General features: G+C 46.4%; 1 long non-coding RNA gene across 1 annotated transcript; it reads left to right on the top strand.

The window, feature by feature from the left end:
- The first annotated feature begins 4,743 nt into the window (after nt 1–4,743).
- LOC115830965 lies at nt 4,744–16,900 on the top strand. The gene is made up of 2 exons (XR_004026510.1): nt 4,744–4,778; nt 16,831–16,900. It is a non-coding gene; the product is annotated as an uncharacterized LOC115830965 (long non-coding RNA).
- The last annotated feature ends 1,008 nt before the right edge of the window (nt 16,901–17,908 follow it).

The raw sequence follows: 17,908 nt of genomic DNA, 5'->3' as shown, positions 1-17,908 counted from the left end.
GGCTGGAGTACAATGGTGCGATCTCAGCTCACCGCAACCTCTGCCTCCCGGGTTCAAGTGATTCTCCTGCCTCAGTCTCCCAAGTAGCTGGGATTACAGACATGCATCACCACGCCCAGCTAATTTTGTATTTTTAGTAGAGACGGGGTTTCTCCATGTTGGTCAGGCTGGTCTCAAACTCCCGACCTCAGGTGATCCGCCTGCCTCAGCCTCCCAAAGTGCTGGGATTACAGGCGTAAGCCACTGCGCCTGGCCAAGACTTTTTAAAAGATTGTCTTTTCCAGAATTATATTTTTGAGGTTTTGGTCTTTTGGTATTTTGATTTTGGGGATTTTAGACTGTAGGGATTTTGATCTTTTTTGATTTCAACATTGGGAATTACAGCATTTGGGACTGTGTCTTTTGGGATTATAACCCAACCCCCCCGATCCTCCTGATTCATTTACTCATTCATCATTTACTTATGACTCATTTATCTGTTCATTGGACAAATATTTTTTGAGTGCCTACCTTATGACAGGTGTGGTGCTATTGTTGGCTGAGCAACCAAGGTGCTCATGGCAAGAGGTGCTGTCGAAAATCAGGAAGGGCTGGCCGGGCGCGGTGGCTCACGCTTGTAATCCCAGCACTTTGGGAGGCCGAGGCGGGCGGATCACGAGGTCAGGAGATCAAGACCACGGTGAAACCCCGCCTCTACTAAAAATACAAAAAATTAGCCGGGCGTGGTGGCGGGCGCCTGTAGTCCCAGCTAGTCGGAGAGGCTGAGGCAGGAGAATGGCGTGAACCCGGGAGGCGGAGCTTGCAGTGAGCCGAGATTGCGCCACTGCACTCCAGCCTGGGCGACAGAGCAGGACTCTGTCTCAAAAAAAAAAAAAGAAAATCAGGAAGGGCTTGGGTCCAGATCTGGAATTGCTGGCCTCAGGGCCAGACATCCTCCTAAAAGCAGGCAGATACACCAAACAGCCACCCAAATTTCCCCCTAAAGTTTTTTTGGGAAAAATTAACTCTCTGCAGAAGAGTTATAATAGTACAATGATCAACCATATTAACCCCTATGTTTTTGATAGGGTCCTGCTCTGTTGCCCAGGCTGGAGTGCAGCAGCACATCATGGCTCACTGCAACCTCTACCTCCCAGCCTCAAGCAATCCTCCTGCCTCAGCCTCCCGAGTAGCTGGGACTACAGGTGGGCACCACAACACCTGGCTACTTTTTAAATTTTTTTTTTTATTAGAGACAGGGTCTCACTATGTTGCCCAGGCTGATCTTGAACTCCTGGGTTCAAGTGATCCACCCACTTCGGCCTCCCAAAGCCCTGGGATTACAGGCATGAAACACTGCACCTGGCCCGTATTACCCTCTATCAGTGGTTTTTCTGATGCAATGAGGCAGAGGGCTAAGCTATTAGTCCCTAGACGCCACATTAGGGTGCAGCTCAGGGATTTGACACACTAGAGCAAGTAAAATTCAGCAGCTCAATCCGTACATGTAGCTCACACACAAGCCCCTGAAGCCACCCACCATTAACCCCTTTCTCCCCCAATTCATTTATTCATTCAATAGACATCTAACTGCATGCCTACTCTGCACAGGCGCTGTGCTGGGCATTGGATGTTACAGTGACAGCAAGAGTATCATATGGATGTATACATTTTCCAAAACTCATTAAACTGTTTACTCAAAATTGGCACATTTATTGTATGTAATTATGCTTTGATGAAGTTGCTTGAAAAAGTTCTTAGGGATTTGCATTCGCATAAAGTCAAAGCTGGACCTTGGGGGAAAAAGTAAAAAATAAAAAAGTAAAAAGAAAGTGATTTGGATTCACGTAGTGGAGTATTATATCTCCATCAAAAAGAACAAGGTAGGATATATGTACTAATTTGGAAAAATCTTCAAGATGGAGCAAGTGAAAAAAAGTGCTCAACAATGTACACAGTCCGTCTGTTGTATGTCGATAAAATCTATTTATGTCCATGAAATCGTGGCTGTCCTCACTGTGTGTTTAGTCCAGCCTCTGCCAAGCCACCATGAGTCTAAAGGGAGTTTTCAGCAGAGGAGTGATGTGTGATATGGTCAGATTGTACTCTACCGCGCTGTTTTTTTTTTGTGTGGGGGGGAGATAGAGTCTCGCTCTGTCACCCAGGCTGGAGTGCAGTGGCAAAATCTCAGTTCACTGCAACCTCTGCCTCCCAGGTTCAAGCGATTCTCGTGCCTCAGCCTCCTGCATAGCTGCGATTACAGGTGCCTGCCACCATGGCTAGCTAATTTTTTGTATTTTTAGTAGAGATGTGGTTTCACCATGTTGGTCAGGCTGGTCTTGAACTCCTGACCTCAAGTGATGTGCCTGCCTTGGCCTCCAAAGTGCTGAGATTACAGGCGTGAGCCACTGTGTCCGGCCATGCCTTATTTTGAGGAGAGTTGTTCCGGTTGCTCTGGGGAGGTTGGACTGGAGGCAGGGAGGCCAGGGATGAGGTTGCTGTGAGCACCCAGGCAAGACACAGTGGACCACAGTGATGGTGATGGAGTGGACCAGTGTAGTCAGACCACAGAGCTAGTGTGAAAGTGATCATCTGCTGGACATGTGTGCGTGCGCACGAGGGTGTGTGCATTAGTCCATTCTCACACTGGTATAAATCAATACCCGAAAGTGGGTAATTTATAAGAAAAGAGGTTTATTTATTTATTTATTTTTGAGACAGAGTCTCACTGTCTCCCAGGCTGCAGTGCAGGGGTGCAATCTCGACTCACTGCAACCTCTGCCTCCCAGGTTCAAGAGAATCTCCTGCCTCAGCCTCTGGAGTAGCTGGGATTACAGGCACCCGCCACCATGCCTGGCTAATTTTTTGTATTTTTAGTAGAGACGGGGTTTCATCACGTTGGCCAGGCTGGTCTTGAACTCCTGACCTCAAGTGATTCGCCCGCCTCCGCCTCCCAAAGTGCTGGGATTACAGGCGTGAGCCACTGCAGCTGGCTGGAAAAGAGGTTTTAATTGGCTCACAGTTCTGTGGGGTGCACAGGCTTCTGCTTCTGGGGAGGCCTAAGGAAACTTACAATCACGGCAGAAGGGCAAAGCGGAAACAGGCACGTCTTGCGTGGGGGGAGCAAGTGGAAGAGAGAGTGAAGGGGGATGCGCCACACACTTTTAAACAACCAGATCTCGTGACAACTCTATCACGGGACAGCACTAGGGGGATAGTGCTAAACCGTTAGAAACTGCCCTTGTGATGCAATCGCCTCCCACCAGGCTCCATCTCCAACACAGACGATTATGATTCGACGTCAGATTTGGGCGGGGACACAGAGCCGCGTGGTATCACACATCATGTCTATGGCATTTGTGGGTTTTGACCTAACCTCGGAAGTCACACAACGTCACTTCTGCCTTGCTCTACTGGTCAAGGCGGTCCCAGAGGCCGGCCCAGTTTCAAGGGGAGAAGATGCAGCCCCCGTTGCTTTACTTTAAGAAGAGCAGGTGGGATGGGAGATACTGCTGTGTCTGCTTTTGGGAAACATGATCTGCGTGAGACAGGAGAGGGGTAGCGGCTAGTGAGACAAGGGATTTGGGAGAATCCTCTGCCAATTTCACCAAGGGCCCGTGTGAGCGATTTATAGAAAGGAAAGCCCATAGAAGGGGCATGGCTCCTGGTTCAAATCCCAGCATATTCAGGAACTCCAAAGTGAGCTGTTCCCCTTCATAACAAGCTGGCAAGTGTGATGCATGCTCGTGGCGTGGTGGTCAGCATGCCAGTTACTAAACACTGCTAGTTGCATTTGGCCAGGTCTGCTGCAAACCCCTCTGCACATCTTAACAATCATGCGCAGGCCCCATACCTGACATGCCCACCTTGTTATAAGGATTGCCACTGTCTAGAGTGGGCTCGGTGCTGGGCCACAGTGGGAAGATTCTGCAGAAGGGTCTTGTCATACAGGAGATAAATCTGGGAAAGCCCAACAACCCAGAAACTCTGTCTGTTGAGGGAAGATGCCCCGTTTTCTGGCTTGGACTCTGTGAGCTATCTGGGGTGGTGGCTGGGGAAACGCCTGCTGCTGGAGGGTGACCCAGTGGGGTTGTTGTCAGCTTGGGACCTGCCCCTGGGCAGGGTGTGCTGTAGGTTTGCACATCCTGCTCAGGGGATTTAGCACAGGCAGCCTCTGAATGAGAGAAATCTTGTCCTTCTGTCCAGGTAAACATGTTCATGACACATTCATTTTTGGTCATTTTCCACCTGAACTGCCAATACGTTGTGTCTATATATTTTTTCCACCTGCAAAATCTCTTTTCCTAACTACCTGACAGCGATATAAAACGCCTGCAAAGTACTTTTTGTTCATCAGACAGAAAAAAAAGGCATTACCAAACGAGAAGATGTTATTAATACTGTACAATTGTAAAAATGGTGATCAGGGAATTGAGAATAAAGGCTTTATGGAACAGTCACGGTAGTGAATATTTTAGAAATAAAACATACACGACAAAATAATTATCAGAGCGGAGTAATTATAGAACCAAGACTATTCAGGGATGAGAGGAAAAGCTATGCAGTGGGGAAGATGAGAAGAAAATTGGTCTGGACACGGTAGCTCACGCCTGTAATCCTAGCACTTTGGGAGGCTGAGGTGAATTGACCACCTGAGGTCAGGAGTTCAAGACCAGCTTGGCCAACAAAGCGAAACTCTACCTCTACAAAAATACAAAAATTAGCCAGGTGTGGTGGCGTGCACCTGTAGTCCCAGCTATTTGTGAGGCTGAGGCAGGAGAATCGCTTGAACCCAGGAGGTGGAGGTTGCAGTGAGCTGAGATCATGCCACTGCTCTCCAGCCTGGGTGACAGAATGAGACTCCATATCAAAAAAAAAAAAAAAAAAAAAAAAAAGGAAAGAAAATTAGTGAACAGAGAAAGTGGAAAATACAGCAGGAGAGAAATATTTATACTTGTCATCTTTCATATTAGTGGCATCTGAAATGTCATGTGTAGAATGAAAATGAGTTGGTTGGAAAGGAAAGTGGCCATAGTTGAATAAGAATGATTTATTTAAAATTTTTATATTTTTATATATGTCAGTTTTGTTGAGGTATAATTTATATCTAGTGAAATTCAATCCTTGCGGTGTGCAGTTTTATGAATTTTGAAAAAGTTGCATAGTCACAGAACCTCCCTATGAAGATCTAGAACATTCTGTCAGCCCGCCAAAGCTCTCTGTCTCTACTCCCCCATCCTGTACTCTCCTCAATCGACCATAATCCGTCTTCTGCCCCCATCACTCCACTGGAAATTCTCTGGTCAAGGGCAGAGATGACCGCTTGATGATCAAATCCACTGGGCATCTTTAAGATATATTTTAGATGTTTATTCAACCCAGTGGGGTTGGGAAGAAAGTGAGATGGAGGTGAAATCATGCCCCACAGAGGTTTTTTGTTTTTTTAACAATGACTAACAAATTATTGAGTCTGCAGGATGGCAGATGAGAAAAGAAACAAGTTTTTGAAATGCTGAAGCTCCCTCTGCTTTGAGATTAAACAACTGGCTGGTATTGGTTAGAACAAAGATGGTGGGCCAGGCGTGGTGGCTCACGTCTGTAATCCCAGCACTTTGGGAGGCCAAGGCGGGCAGATCACGAGGTCAGGAGTTCGAGACCAGCCTGGCCAACATGGTGAAAACCCATCTCTATAAAAATACAAAAAAAAAAAAATTAGCTGGATGTGGTGGCACACATCTGTAGTCCCAGCTACTTGGGAGGCTGAGGCAGGAGAATCGCTTGAACCCGGGAGGCGGAGGTTGCAGTGAGCCGAGATCGCGCCAGTGCACTCCAGCCTGGGCAACAGAGCAAGACTATGTCTAAAAAAAAAAAAAAAAAAAAAAAAAAAAAAACAACAAAAACCAAGATGGCTGACCGGAATTTGTGCAGAACAAGCTTGCTGCCATCACAGCCTGAATTTGCACTGCATGTTTTATACCCACTGCCCTTGAATTTGCACATGTGACTGCTGAGGAAGCATGAAGAGATAACTGTGCACGCCCAAGGGCTTTCCAGGCCTCCCCTTTCCTTCCACCAAGCACCTGCTAATCCCAGAATCCATCCCCAGAACCTATTCTAATAAAATGATTGACTGAAGGCCAGCACAGGGAGACAGATTTGAGCTGGACTCCTGTCTCCTTGGGAGTTGAGTTTTTATTTATTTGTTTACTTGTAATTTATATATATCTTTTTTTTTTTTTTGACAGAGCCTTGCTCAGGCTGGAGTGCAGTGGCAAGATCTCAGCTCACTGCACCCTCCGCCTCCTGGGTTCAGGCGATTCTCCTGCCTCAGCCTCCCGAGTAGCTTGGATTACAGGCATCTGCCATCATTCCTGGCTAATTTTTGTATTTTCAGTAGAGATAGGGTTTCACCATGTTGTTCAGGCTGGTCTGGAACTCCTGACCTCAGGTGATCTGCCTGCTTCGGCTTCCCAAAGCGCTGGGATTACAGGCATGAGCCACTGCCCCTGGCTGTGAATCTAAAATTTTTGCCAGCCTATTAGGTCCAGAGTGATAACATTTTACTGATTAATGTTCATTTATCTGCTTATGGATGAATTTGGGCCTCTCTATATGCTTGTTAACCTGTGGGTTTCTTCTTCCATCTATCATCTGTTCATGTCTTCTGCTCATTTTCCTATTTGGGGTTCTTCTCTTTTTCCTATTTAAATTTAGTTTTAATCTCTTTTTGTAGAGATGGGGTCTTGCTATGCTGTCCAGGCTGGTCTCAACCTCCTGGCCTCAAGCGAGCCTCTTGCCTCGTCCTCCCAAAGTGCTGGGATTACATGCCTGAACCACCACACCCAGCCCAGGGTCAGTCCTGGGATGGGCTCTGCTCTGTGCCCTGGCTACCCATTGTGCCTGGCCTCTTTTTGTTTTATTGATTTCTGGGAGTTCCTTGAATGTTCGAGGTCCCAATCTCTTGTCCATTTTATGCAAATAACTACTCCCATTCTGTCACCTGTCTATTAATATTGTCTGTGGTAGGCCAGGCATGGTGGCTCACACCTGTAATCCCAGCACTTTGGGAGGCTGAGGCAGGCAGATCACCTGAGATCAGGAGTTCAAGACCAGCCTGGTCAACATGGTGAAACCCTGTCTTTACTAAAAATACAAAAATTAGCTGGTGGTGGTGGCGCACGCCTATAGACCCAGCTACTCAGGAGGCTGAGGCAGGAGAATCGTTGAACCTGGGAAGCAGAGGTTGTAGTGAGCCGAGATTGCACCATTGCATTCCAGCCTGGGCGACAGAGCAAGACTTTGTCTCAAAAAAAAAAAAAGGCCAGACACGGTGGCTCATGCCTGTAATCCCAGCACTTTGGGAGGCCGAGGTGGGTGGATCACAAGGTCAGGAGATCAAGACCATCTTGGCTAACATGGTGAAACTCTGTCTCTACTAAAAATACAAAAAATTAGCTGGGCGTGATGGCAGGTCCCTGTAGTCCTAGCTACTTGGGATGCTGAGGCAGGAGAACGGCTCACTGCATCCTCCACTTCCTGGATTCCAGCGATTCTCCTGTCTCAGTCTCCCAAGTAGCCAGGATTATAGGCACCCGCCACGATGTCTGGCTAATTTTTGTATTTTTAGTAGAGATGGGTTTCACCATGTTGGCCAGGCTGGTCTCGAACTCCTGACCTCAAGTGATCTGCCTGCCTCAGCCTCCCAAAGTGCTGGGATTACAGGTACACACCATCATGCCTAGCGCAACCAATAGAGTTTTAAAAAATTATGATGGCTTTAATGTCTGCTGAGGAAAGTTCCCTTTAACCTTTTTTTTTTCTTTGAGGTCAGGATCTTGCTTTGTCACCCAACCTGGAGTGCAGTGGTGTATTAGTCAGAGTTCTCTAGAGGGACAGAACTAACAGGATATATATGTATATAAAGGGGAATTTATGAAGTATTAACTCACACGATCACAAGGTCCCACAATAGGCCATCTGCAGGCTGAGGAGCAAGGAAGCCAGTCTGAGTCCCAAAACTGAAGAACTTAGAGCCTGATGTCCAAGGGCAGGAAGCATCCAGCACAGGAGAAAGATATTGGCTGGGAGGCTAGGCCAGTCTAGCCTTTTCACATTTTTTTTTTCTGTCTGCTTTATATTCTAGCCACGCTGGCAGCTGATTAGATGGTGCCCACCCAGATTGAGGGTGGGTCTGCCTTCCCCAGCCCACTGACTCAAATGTTAATCTCCTTTGGCAGCTTCCGCACACACCCAGGATCGATACTTTGCATCCTTCAGTTCAATCAAGTTGACACTCAGTATTAACCATTACAAGTGTGTGATCACGATCTCAACTCACTGCAACCTCTGCATCCCCAGCTCAAGCGGTTCTCCCACCTCAGCCTCCAGAGTAGGTGGGACAACAGGTATGTGCCACTATGCCTGGAAAATTTTTGTATATTTTGGAGAGACAGGGTTTCTCCATGTTGTCCAGGCTGGTCTCAAACTCCTGGACTCAAGTGATCTGCCCACCTTGACCTCCCAAAGTGCTGGGATTACAGGTGTGAGCCACCACGCCCAGCTTACCCCTCTTTCTTAAATTTGACTTAGATTTTTGTGACCTGTTATTCCACCAAATATATTTTGAAATAAATTGTACAGCTGCTTAAATAAATCCAGCTGGAAATTTGATTGGGATTGCACTGAATTTATAAGTGACTATGATGTTCCCAGGACCCAGGGAGCTGGAACCTGAGCTTGGGTGAGAACTCTGACCTGCTAGGTCCCAGGCGCTCTTAGCTACCTGCTAGCCCTCACACAGGCAGGGAGGAGGTAGGGACCGAGTAGGCGGCACTGCAAATGGTGTTTCAGGGTGCACATCAGGGTTAACTGCAGGCAACAAGTAATAAGAAGATGAAGTGTCACATCTGCAGTGCCCACCTGGATTTTTTTTTGCCACCATAGACCTCTTAAGTACAGTGAAGAAAAGCAAGAATGAGACTTCGATTTTTGTGTGCACCTGTCTACAGCCTCTTTTGCTTCCTGTTCAAGTTCACCTTGAGCAAATAGCCCAATTCACCATTCCATCTGCACCCTTTCATGCCACCTTTGGATGAATGGACCTGTGCATCCAGCTTTGACAAGTGTTTTCTGCTTCCGAATCAGAGAATGATCTTACACGTCGGAATGACTCAGGTGAGAAGAGCGAGTGGCAGGCGCCAGCCTCCTACCTTGATGTTCTGATGAATTGAGAACCCAGCTCATCCATCACTTCTTCAGCTGTCAGGAGAACTCCTATATCTGGAAGATCTCTTTTTCTTCCACAGTATTAGAGAGGCAAAAAACAATCCTTCCACAGCATCTGGCATTAGCTCTGAACCTGCCAGGAAAATGGAACTATGAAATGCAGTGTAAATATGTGTTCTGAGATAGAAAGACAAACGGATGCGTAAGGAGTGCTGGAGGGATGTGGGTGGGAGATGATGGTGGTCTCTTGACTATAAAACTCAGAAAGGAGGCAGGTGTGGTGGCTCACACCTGTAATCCCAGCATTTTGGGAGGCCCAGGCAGGAGGATCGTTTGAGTCTAGGGGTTCAAGATTAGTCTGGGTAACATAGCCAGACCCCATCTCTTCAAAAAAGTAGAAACATGGGCAGGCATGGTGGCTCATGCCTGTAATCCCAGCACTTTGGGAGGCCGAGGAGGGTGGATCATGAGGTCAGGAGTTTGAGACCAGCCTGGCCAAGATGGTGGAACCCATCTGTACTAAAAATACAAAAGTTAGCCAGGCATGGTGGCTGGTGCTTGTAATCCCAGCTAGTTGGGAGGCTGAGGCAGAGAATTGCTTGAACCTGGGAGGCGGGGGTTGCGGTGAGCCGAGATGGCGCCACCGCGCTCCAGCCTGGGCGTCAGAGCGAGACTCTGTCTCAACACACTGGCGAAACAACTCAAAAAAAAAAGAAAAGAAACTTTAGCTGGGTGTGGTGGTATGTGCCTATAGTCCTAGCTACTTGGAGGGCTGAGGCAGGAGAATTGCTTGAGTCCAGGAGGTCAAGGCTGCTGTGAGCTAGGATTATGCCACTGCACTCCAGCCTGGGAGACAGCGCGAGAACTTGTCTCAAAACCAAAACCAGAGCCAAACCAAAATAAAAAGAGCTAAAATTAGTCAGGCATGAAGATGCATGCCTGTAGTCTCAGCTGCTCAGAAAACCGAGGCAGGAGGATTGCCTGAGCCTGGGAAGTCGAGGCTGCAGTGAGCTATTGATTGTGCCACTGGACTCCAGCCTGGGCAACAGAGTAAGACCTTGTCTGTAACCATTCAAATAAAAGCTCAGAAAGCATTTGGAGGTGGCGACTTCATTGAGAATCAGGCAGCTATAGAGCAGAAATATTAACAGGAACTAGCCTCCTATTTTAATGCCTCTCCACAGAAACACTATAATCAGTGTGGAATAACAACACTGACCTACAGAATAATTCAATAACACGGAATACAACACTGACCCGTAGAGGTGCTGTAGATATTTTGGGGCTGTTGGGAGGTGCTGACCTTTGAAGAATTAGAATTAGAAAATGAGAGCAATGGGATTGTCTTTTTTTTTTCGTTTTCTTTTTTTTTTTTTTAAAGACAGGATCCTACTGTCACTCAGGCTGGAGTGCAGTGGTGCATTCATGGCTCACTGCAGCCTCACACTCCCGGGCTCCAGAGATCCTCCTGCCTCAGCCTCCCAAATAGCTGTGACTACAGGTGTGTACCATCATGCCTGGCTAATTATTTATTTGTAGAGATGAGGGTCTCGTATGTTGCCCAGGTTGGTCTTGAACTCCTGGTGATCCTCCCATCTTGGCCTCCCAAAGCGCTGGGATTACAGGTGTGAGCCACTGTCCCCTGCTGAGACTTCCTTTTGACAAGACAGAGTATCATCCTGATGGGCTAGGATGGGCTGCAGCAGAGAGAGTCAAGGTCACCAGCAGAGGGCACCACATTGCTCCAGGACGGCAGGATTGGAGGGCGTCTGACCTTTTCTGTGTGAGCGCTTCTCAACCTGCAATGGCATGTCTTCTTGGGAGCTTCAGCTTGACCTGGTGGTAAAGTATGTCAGAAGAGCATTTTTTTTTTTTTTGAGACAGAGTCTTGCTCTGTCACCCAGCCTGGAGTGCAATGGTGCGATTTTGGCTCACTGCAACCTCCGCCTCCTGGGTTCAAGGGATTCTCCTGCCTCGGCCTCCCAAGTAGCTGGGATTACAGGCACATGCCACCACACCCAGCTAATTTTTGTATTTTTAGTAGAGACGGGGTTTCACCATGTTGGCCAGGCTGGTCTTGAACTCCTGACCTCAGGTGATCCGCTTCCCTCGGCCTACCAGAGTGCTGGGATTACAGGCGTGAGCCACAGAAGAGCATTTTTTATATACAAATACCTACACATAGAACATAGATTAGAATGGACAGTTTCACTCGTTTTAAAGATACAGCTCCAAGCCAGTTGGGACTAGGACTCTAAGATTCCTGGGGATTGCATTCTCCCGCCAGTGCTCTTCAGGTACTTTGATAAGATGTTAGAGACACAGTTATCTCTAAATAAATATGTCCAGCCCAAGGGCAGTGTAAATCTTCAGGGGAGGTGGAGGGAGAGCAGTTTCAGAGGCTTCGGTGGATGCTGTTCATGCTCTGCCCAGGTTTCCTGGGGTCCCTCTCACAGATTTGGTGCACCCTTCCCAGATCCTCATTTGTCTTTTAATAGCTCCCACCTGTGACTTTCTGCAGAGGGCTTCTTCTGGGCCACTAGAAGTGCTTCACTCCTGCCCTTGCTGCGCTGTCCCCTTCCCTGCCTGCTCTTCCCCACTCTTTTTCTGGTTTCTTCTGGGAGCACATCCTTCATTCATCACTGGCACACAAGTCCCCATCTCAGGGTTTGCTTATGGTGAATGCAATCCAAGATAATGGCCAATAATGAACGGTTCATTCAAGTACTCTCAAAGCTTAAGGGCATCTTGGCCACTGGACTTTGTATTTTTTGTTTCCATGTCAAGGCGTTCCATTTATTTATTTATTTTTGAGATGGAGTTTCGCTCTTGTTGCCCAGGCTGGAGTGCAATGGCATGATCTCAGCTTACTGCAACCTCCGCCTCCCGGGTTCAAGCGATTCTCCTGCCTCAGAGTAGCTGGGATTACAGGTGTGCACCACCACGCCCAGCTAAGTTTTTTGTATTTTTAGTAGAAACGGGGTTTTACCATGTTAGCCAGGATGGTCTCGAACTCCTGACCTCAGGTGATCCACCCACCTCGGCCTCTCAAAGTGCTAGGATTACAGGCATGAGCCACCACACCCGGCCTTAAGGTCTTCTTAGAATGGAGATGGATGTGTGTGGTTTGGTCATGGTAGCCAAGCTGTCTGGGTCCCACTGGCAAGAGTATCTGCATCACAGGATGGAAACATCAGGTTGGCTGCTGGACCTTTGACCCAATGAGACCTCTTGTTGAGATTTGGAGCTTGCCCCATTGCCTTCTGATCTGCATAACAGGGAGAACATGCTGCTCATGTTGGCCTTGGGAAATTTCAGTTCTTTCTTCAATGATTTCTCGATGCAATTCCATGGCATCTTTCCTCTCATGCAAGGAGATACAACAGACAGAAAGAAATATTACTGATCTGACCATTTTGATTCTCATCACAGATGAGTAACGGACATTCTGACATCTACTCTGACTCTTGAACATTGCAGGTTTGTTACTCACTGGTCACTTCTAGAGACCAGCAAGACATATAGACTTGGGCAGGTTACTTACCCTTTTGGAACCTTACTTTTCTCATTTGTTAAATGGAACTAATAACTCTAACCACAGAGGCACAGAGGTAGGAGAAAACATAGCCTCCTTGAAGAAATATAAATTAACTCATTGTACCAGGAAAGTAGACTTGAAGTTGAGAAGCAAGGCCAGATCATGTTGGGCTTTGTAGACAATGGTCTACATTCATGTATGGTTGCACAAGCTGTGCACTGCACAATTCCAGAGGGTACTACTGGATGGGGTACAATGAATTTGGAAGTCTTTCTTCCTACCTTATTTTTTAGACAACGTTGTATAAAATTGGTGCTAATTTGCCTTTAAATGCTTGGTAGTATTCTCTAGTGAAACTCTCTGGAGCTGGAGATTTCATTTTTGGACGTCTATTATTAATTTTAGATTTTTCCTCTTCTAATGGAAGCATTTAGTGTTAAAAATTCCCTTGCTGGACTGCTTTAACTGTATCTCACATATTTTGCTATGTTGTGTTTTCATTTTCATTCAGTTCTATTTTTTATTTCCTTTGAGACTTTCTCTTTGCCACATGGATTATTTAGGTGTATGTTATTTAATTTCCAAGTGTTTGGAGATTTTCCTGTTACCTTTCTGTTATTAATTTCTAGTTTGAGCTCATTGTGGTTGGAGAACATACTTGGTATCATTTCAGCTCTTAAATTTGTTGAGGTTTGTTCTGTGGCACAGGTCAGGATATGGCCTATCTTGGTAGGTTCTCTATTTGTGTTTGAAAAATATGTGTATTCTGTTGTTGGGTAGAATGTTCTATACATGCCTATTAGATTCTATTGGTTGCTTGTATTGTTCAGTTTTGCCATAATCTTGCTGATTTTCTATCTCTTGGTTCTGTCAATTGTTGAGAGTATAGTTAGTGTTGAAGTTCCTGACTATAATTATGTATTTATCTATTTTACCTTTCAGCTCTTTCAGCTTTTGCTTCAGGTATTTTGACACTCTGTTGTTTGGTGCATACACATTTAGGATCATTATGTCTTCCTGGTGGATTTAAAAAAATAACTATGTAAGGGCCCTTTTTGTCTTTAGTAATTTTGTTTTGAAGTGTACTTTATCTGACATTAGTGTAGCTACTCCTGCTTTTTAAATTAATATTTGCATGATTTTATACTTTTACTTTCAATGTCTGTGTGTCATTGTATTTGGAGTAAATTTCTTGTTGACAGCATATCATTGGGTTGTGATCTTTTTCTTGAGACAGGGTCTTGCTCTGTTGCCCAGGCTGGAGTGCAGTGGCATAATCTTGGTTCACTGCAACCACAGCCTCCTGGGCTCAAGTGATCCTCTCACCTCAGCCTCCTGAGTAGTAGGACTGCAGGTGCATGCCACCATGCCCAGCTAATTTTTTTTGTTATTGTTCAGAGAGGCTAGGATTTGCCATGTTGCCAGGGTGGTCTCAAATTCCTAGGCTCAAGCAATCTGCCTGCCTCAGTCTTTCAAAGTGCTAGGATTACAGGCATGAGCCACCGTGCCTGACCTGGGTTGTGATTTAAAAAAAATTCCACTCTGCCAATCTTTATCTTCTACTTGGCATTCTTAAGCCATTTATATTTAAGGTAATTATGAATATGGTAGGGTTTAGGTCTGCCAATTTGTTATTTGTTTTTTATTGATTTCTTCTGTTTCTTGTTTCTCTGTGCCTCTTTTCTTGCCTACCTTTGGACTACTTGAACATTTTTAGAATTCCATCTTGATTTATTTATAGTGCTTTGAGTGTATTGCTTCGTATAGTTTCTTAGTGATTCTCTACGTATTACAGTATGCCAGTGTAACTTACAGTCTATTGCTATCAATGTTCTACCACTTCAAGTGTAGTGTAAAAACTTCTTTTTTTAAATTTTATTTATTTATTTTTTTTGTGACAGAGTCTTGCTCTGTTGCCCAGGCTGGAGTGCAGTGGCATGATCCTGGCTCACTCCAACCTTCAACTCCTGGGTTCAAGTGATTGTCTTACCTTAACCTCCCGAGTAGTTGGGATTACAGGCATGCGCCACCATGCCCAGCTAATTTTTGTATTTTTAGAAGAGACGCGGTTTCACCATGTTGGCCAGGCTGGTCTTGAACTCCTTACCTCACGTGATCTGCCTGCCTTGACCTCCCAAAGTGCCTGGATTATAGGCATGAGCCACTGTGCCTGGCCTTAATTGTTTCATTTTTTTTCATTTGTTTGAAGGGCATTTGTAATTGCTCGTTATAGCATTTTAATGATGGCATCTTTAAAATCAGACAATTCCAACATCTGATTCATGTGAGTGTTGACAACTGTGGGTGATCTTAATCTTGTTGTGATTTTCCTGGTTCTTGGGATGATAAATAATTGAAAAAACTTATCCTGGAAACTTTGGCTGTTACATTAAGAAGCACTGGGTTTTATTTGAAATTTCTTTTTTTTTTTTTTTTTTTTTTGAGACAGAGTCTCGCTCTGTCACCCAGGCTGGAGTGCAGTGGTGCAATCTCAGCTCACTGCAACCTCTCCCTCACAGGTTCAAGTGATTCTTCTGCCTCAGCCTCCTGAGTAGCTGGGACTACAGGCGTGTGCCACCATGGCTGGCTAATTTTTTTTGTCTTGTATTTTTAGTAGAGACGGGGTTTCGCCATATTGGCCATGCTAGTCTCAAACTCCTGACCTGGTGATGCACTTGCCTCAGCCTCCCAAAGTGCTGGGATTACAGGCGTGAGCCACCGCACTCGGCCTTGAATTTTCTATTTTAGCAGACAGTCAACTTCTTTAGATTTAGCCTACTTTGTGGCTACCTTGCCCAGTGACAATTCAGTTTTCAGAGCCTATGCTGTGCTGTTTCGGCCTGCTTGGCTCATCTGGTGCTGCGGGGGTTCCCACTGATCTCTGCTGGTGCCACATGCGGAAGTGGAAGGCACCTTCCCTGGGGTCACCTGGCACCTCTCTATGGGTGAAGGAGCTCTCTGGCCCAGTGGGGATGAAGAGCACCCCTCCAGCTTGAGTCTTTTGTTGTTGACAGGCTCCCAACCCTTCTGGGGCCACTGGCACACAAGCTATCTTTATGTGGAGGAAGAGAGTGTGCAGGGACGAATGATAATTTCCCAGTCTTGACTGGACCATTTGGTGCCCTAAGTGGGAGAAAGGAGCCTCCACTGGGATAAAGAGCAGTTCCCAGGATGGGCGGTTTGTTGTAGATGGGATCCCCCTGCTGGTGCTAGGGTGACGTGGTGTTGTTGGCAGGAATTCTTTTTTTTTTTAGGTGGAGTCTCACTCTGTTGCTCAGGCTGGAGTGCAGTGGCATGACCTTGGCTCACTGAAACCTCCACCTCCCAGGTTCAAGTGATTCTCCTGCCTCAGCCTCCAGGGTAGCTGGGATTACAGGCATCCGCCACCATGCCTGGCTAATTTTTTTTCTTTTTTTTGTATTTTTAGTAGAGATGGGGTTTCACCATGTTGGTCAGGCTGGTCTTGAACTCCTGACCTCAGACGATCCACCCGCCTCAGCCTCCCAAACTGCTGAGATAACAGGCGTGAGCCTCTGCGCCTGGCCAGGACTTCCTTTTGATCCAGGGGAGGAATGTGTCTACCTAGTCTGTCTTCTGCTGTTAGGTTGGGGGTCAGGGGACACGAGGTCTGGGTTGCCACCTGTCACTGGGTGGGGTATTGTGAGATGCGAGGACACTCTCTTGTTCCTTCAGTCCTGAGATGCCTAGGCAGTCTGCCTTCCTCTTTCCACTTTCCAGAGTCCACTTGTAGACTACTGTTTTATGTCCAGGACTTATAGTTGTATTCTGTAGGAAGGAGAGGGGGAGTTGAGTCTACACCATCTTCTCTGAACTGCAAATCTCCTATTCTCAACTATTTAAAAAAAAAAGTCTTAAGCCAAGCACAGTGGCCCATGCCTGTAATTCCAGCACTTTGGGAGGCCGAGGTGGGCTGATCGCTTGAGCCCAGGAGTTGGAGACCAGCCTGGGCAACATGGCAACACCCCGTCTCTACAAAAAAATACAAAAATTAGCCAGTTATGATGGTACACACCTGTAGTCCCAGCTACTCAGGAGGCTGAGGCAGGATAATAACCTGAATCTAGGAGACAGAGGCTGCCTTGAGCTGAGATCACGCCACTGCACTCCAGCCTGGGCAACAGAGTGAGACCCCATCTCTTAAAAAAAAACAAAAAAACTTAGCAGGGCGTGGTGGCACACGCCTGTAATCCCGGCTACTCAGGAGGCTGAGGTGGGACGATCACTTGAACCTGAGAGGTGGAGGTTGCAGCGAGCCGAGATTGCACCACTGCAACTCCAGCCTGGGCGACAGAGTGAGACCGCCTCTAAAAAACAACAAAACTTTGTCTCCATCTATTTCATTTTGTTTGCCCTTCTTTCTTCATGAAACATCCCTTGCCAGGCTTTCCTTGTTGTCTGTTCTCCTGTGTCTTCCCTGTAATTTTCCCTTTGTTTCCAAAACGATTTCCAATTTTTTCTCTGAGCACTGTCAATTTCTTTTTCACAATCTCTAAGCTCTTATATTTCATGTTTGTGTTGTTCTTTCAAAAATTCAATTAGTTTCTTAATTCGTTTTAGCTGACGTTGAAATCTTGGGTCTTGGCTGTCATTTGCTGTGCGCTTCATTTGCCTGGGATGTTTTCTCGTGTGTTGGAAAGTTAAGCTGTTCTTCCATGTCCTCTTTATTATGGCATCTTTGTGTGGAGGTCAAGCCTATTCCTTTGCTGTCATTCATTGTTGAATGGGTTGGTTTTTCTGGAAAATGAGCAAGAGATTCCGCTAGAGGGGGGAGTGGACAAAGGTAGCCTTCCGAAGCAGCTTTGTGTCTCAAGGGCTCCCTCCTCTGTTATTAACACAAAGGGTTCAAAATAGAGCCTCTTGGGGGCAGTCTCCTTTCTGGCTTCCAAAGCCAGGCCTGCTGCAGCAGGGCTTCTCTGTCCATCCATGTTTCAATTTGGACTCTAAATAGGTCTTGCCTTCTAAGTAGAGAGAACAGTTGTCCTGGTTTGCCGGGGACTGTCTTGTTTCTTGTTTCTTTTTTCTTTTTCCTTCTTTTCCCTTCTTTCCCCCTTCTTCCTTCCCTCCCTCCCTCCCTCCCTCTCTTTCTTTACCTTTTTTTTTTTTTTGGGATGGAGTCTCACTCTGTTGCCCAGGCTGGAGTGCAAT

Source organism: Nomascus leucogenys, chromosome 17 (genome assembly GCF_006542625.1).
Source record: "Nomascus leucogenys isolate Asia chromosome 17, Asia_NLE_v1, whole genome shotgun sequence".
Taxonomy (NCBI): Eukaryota; Metazoa; Chordata; class Mammalia; order Primates; family Hylobatidae; genus Nomascus; species Nomascus leucogenys.
Note: the sequence above shows the minus strand (reverse complement) of the source record. Positions and strands in the feature narration are given on the sequence as shown.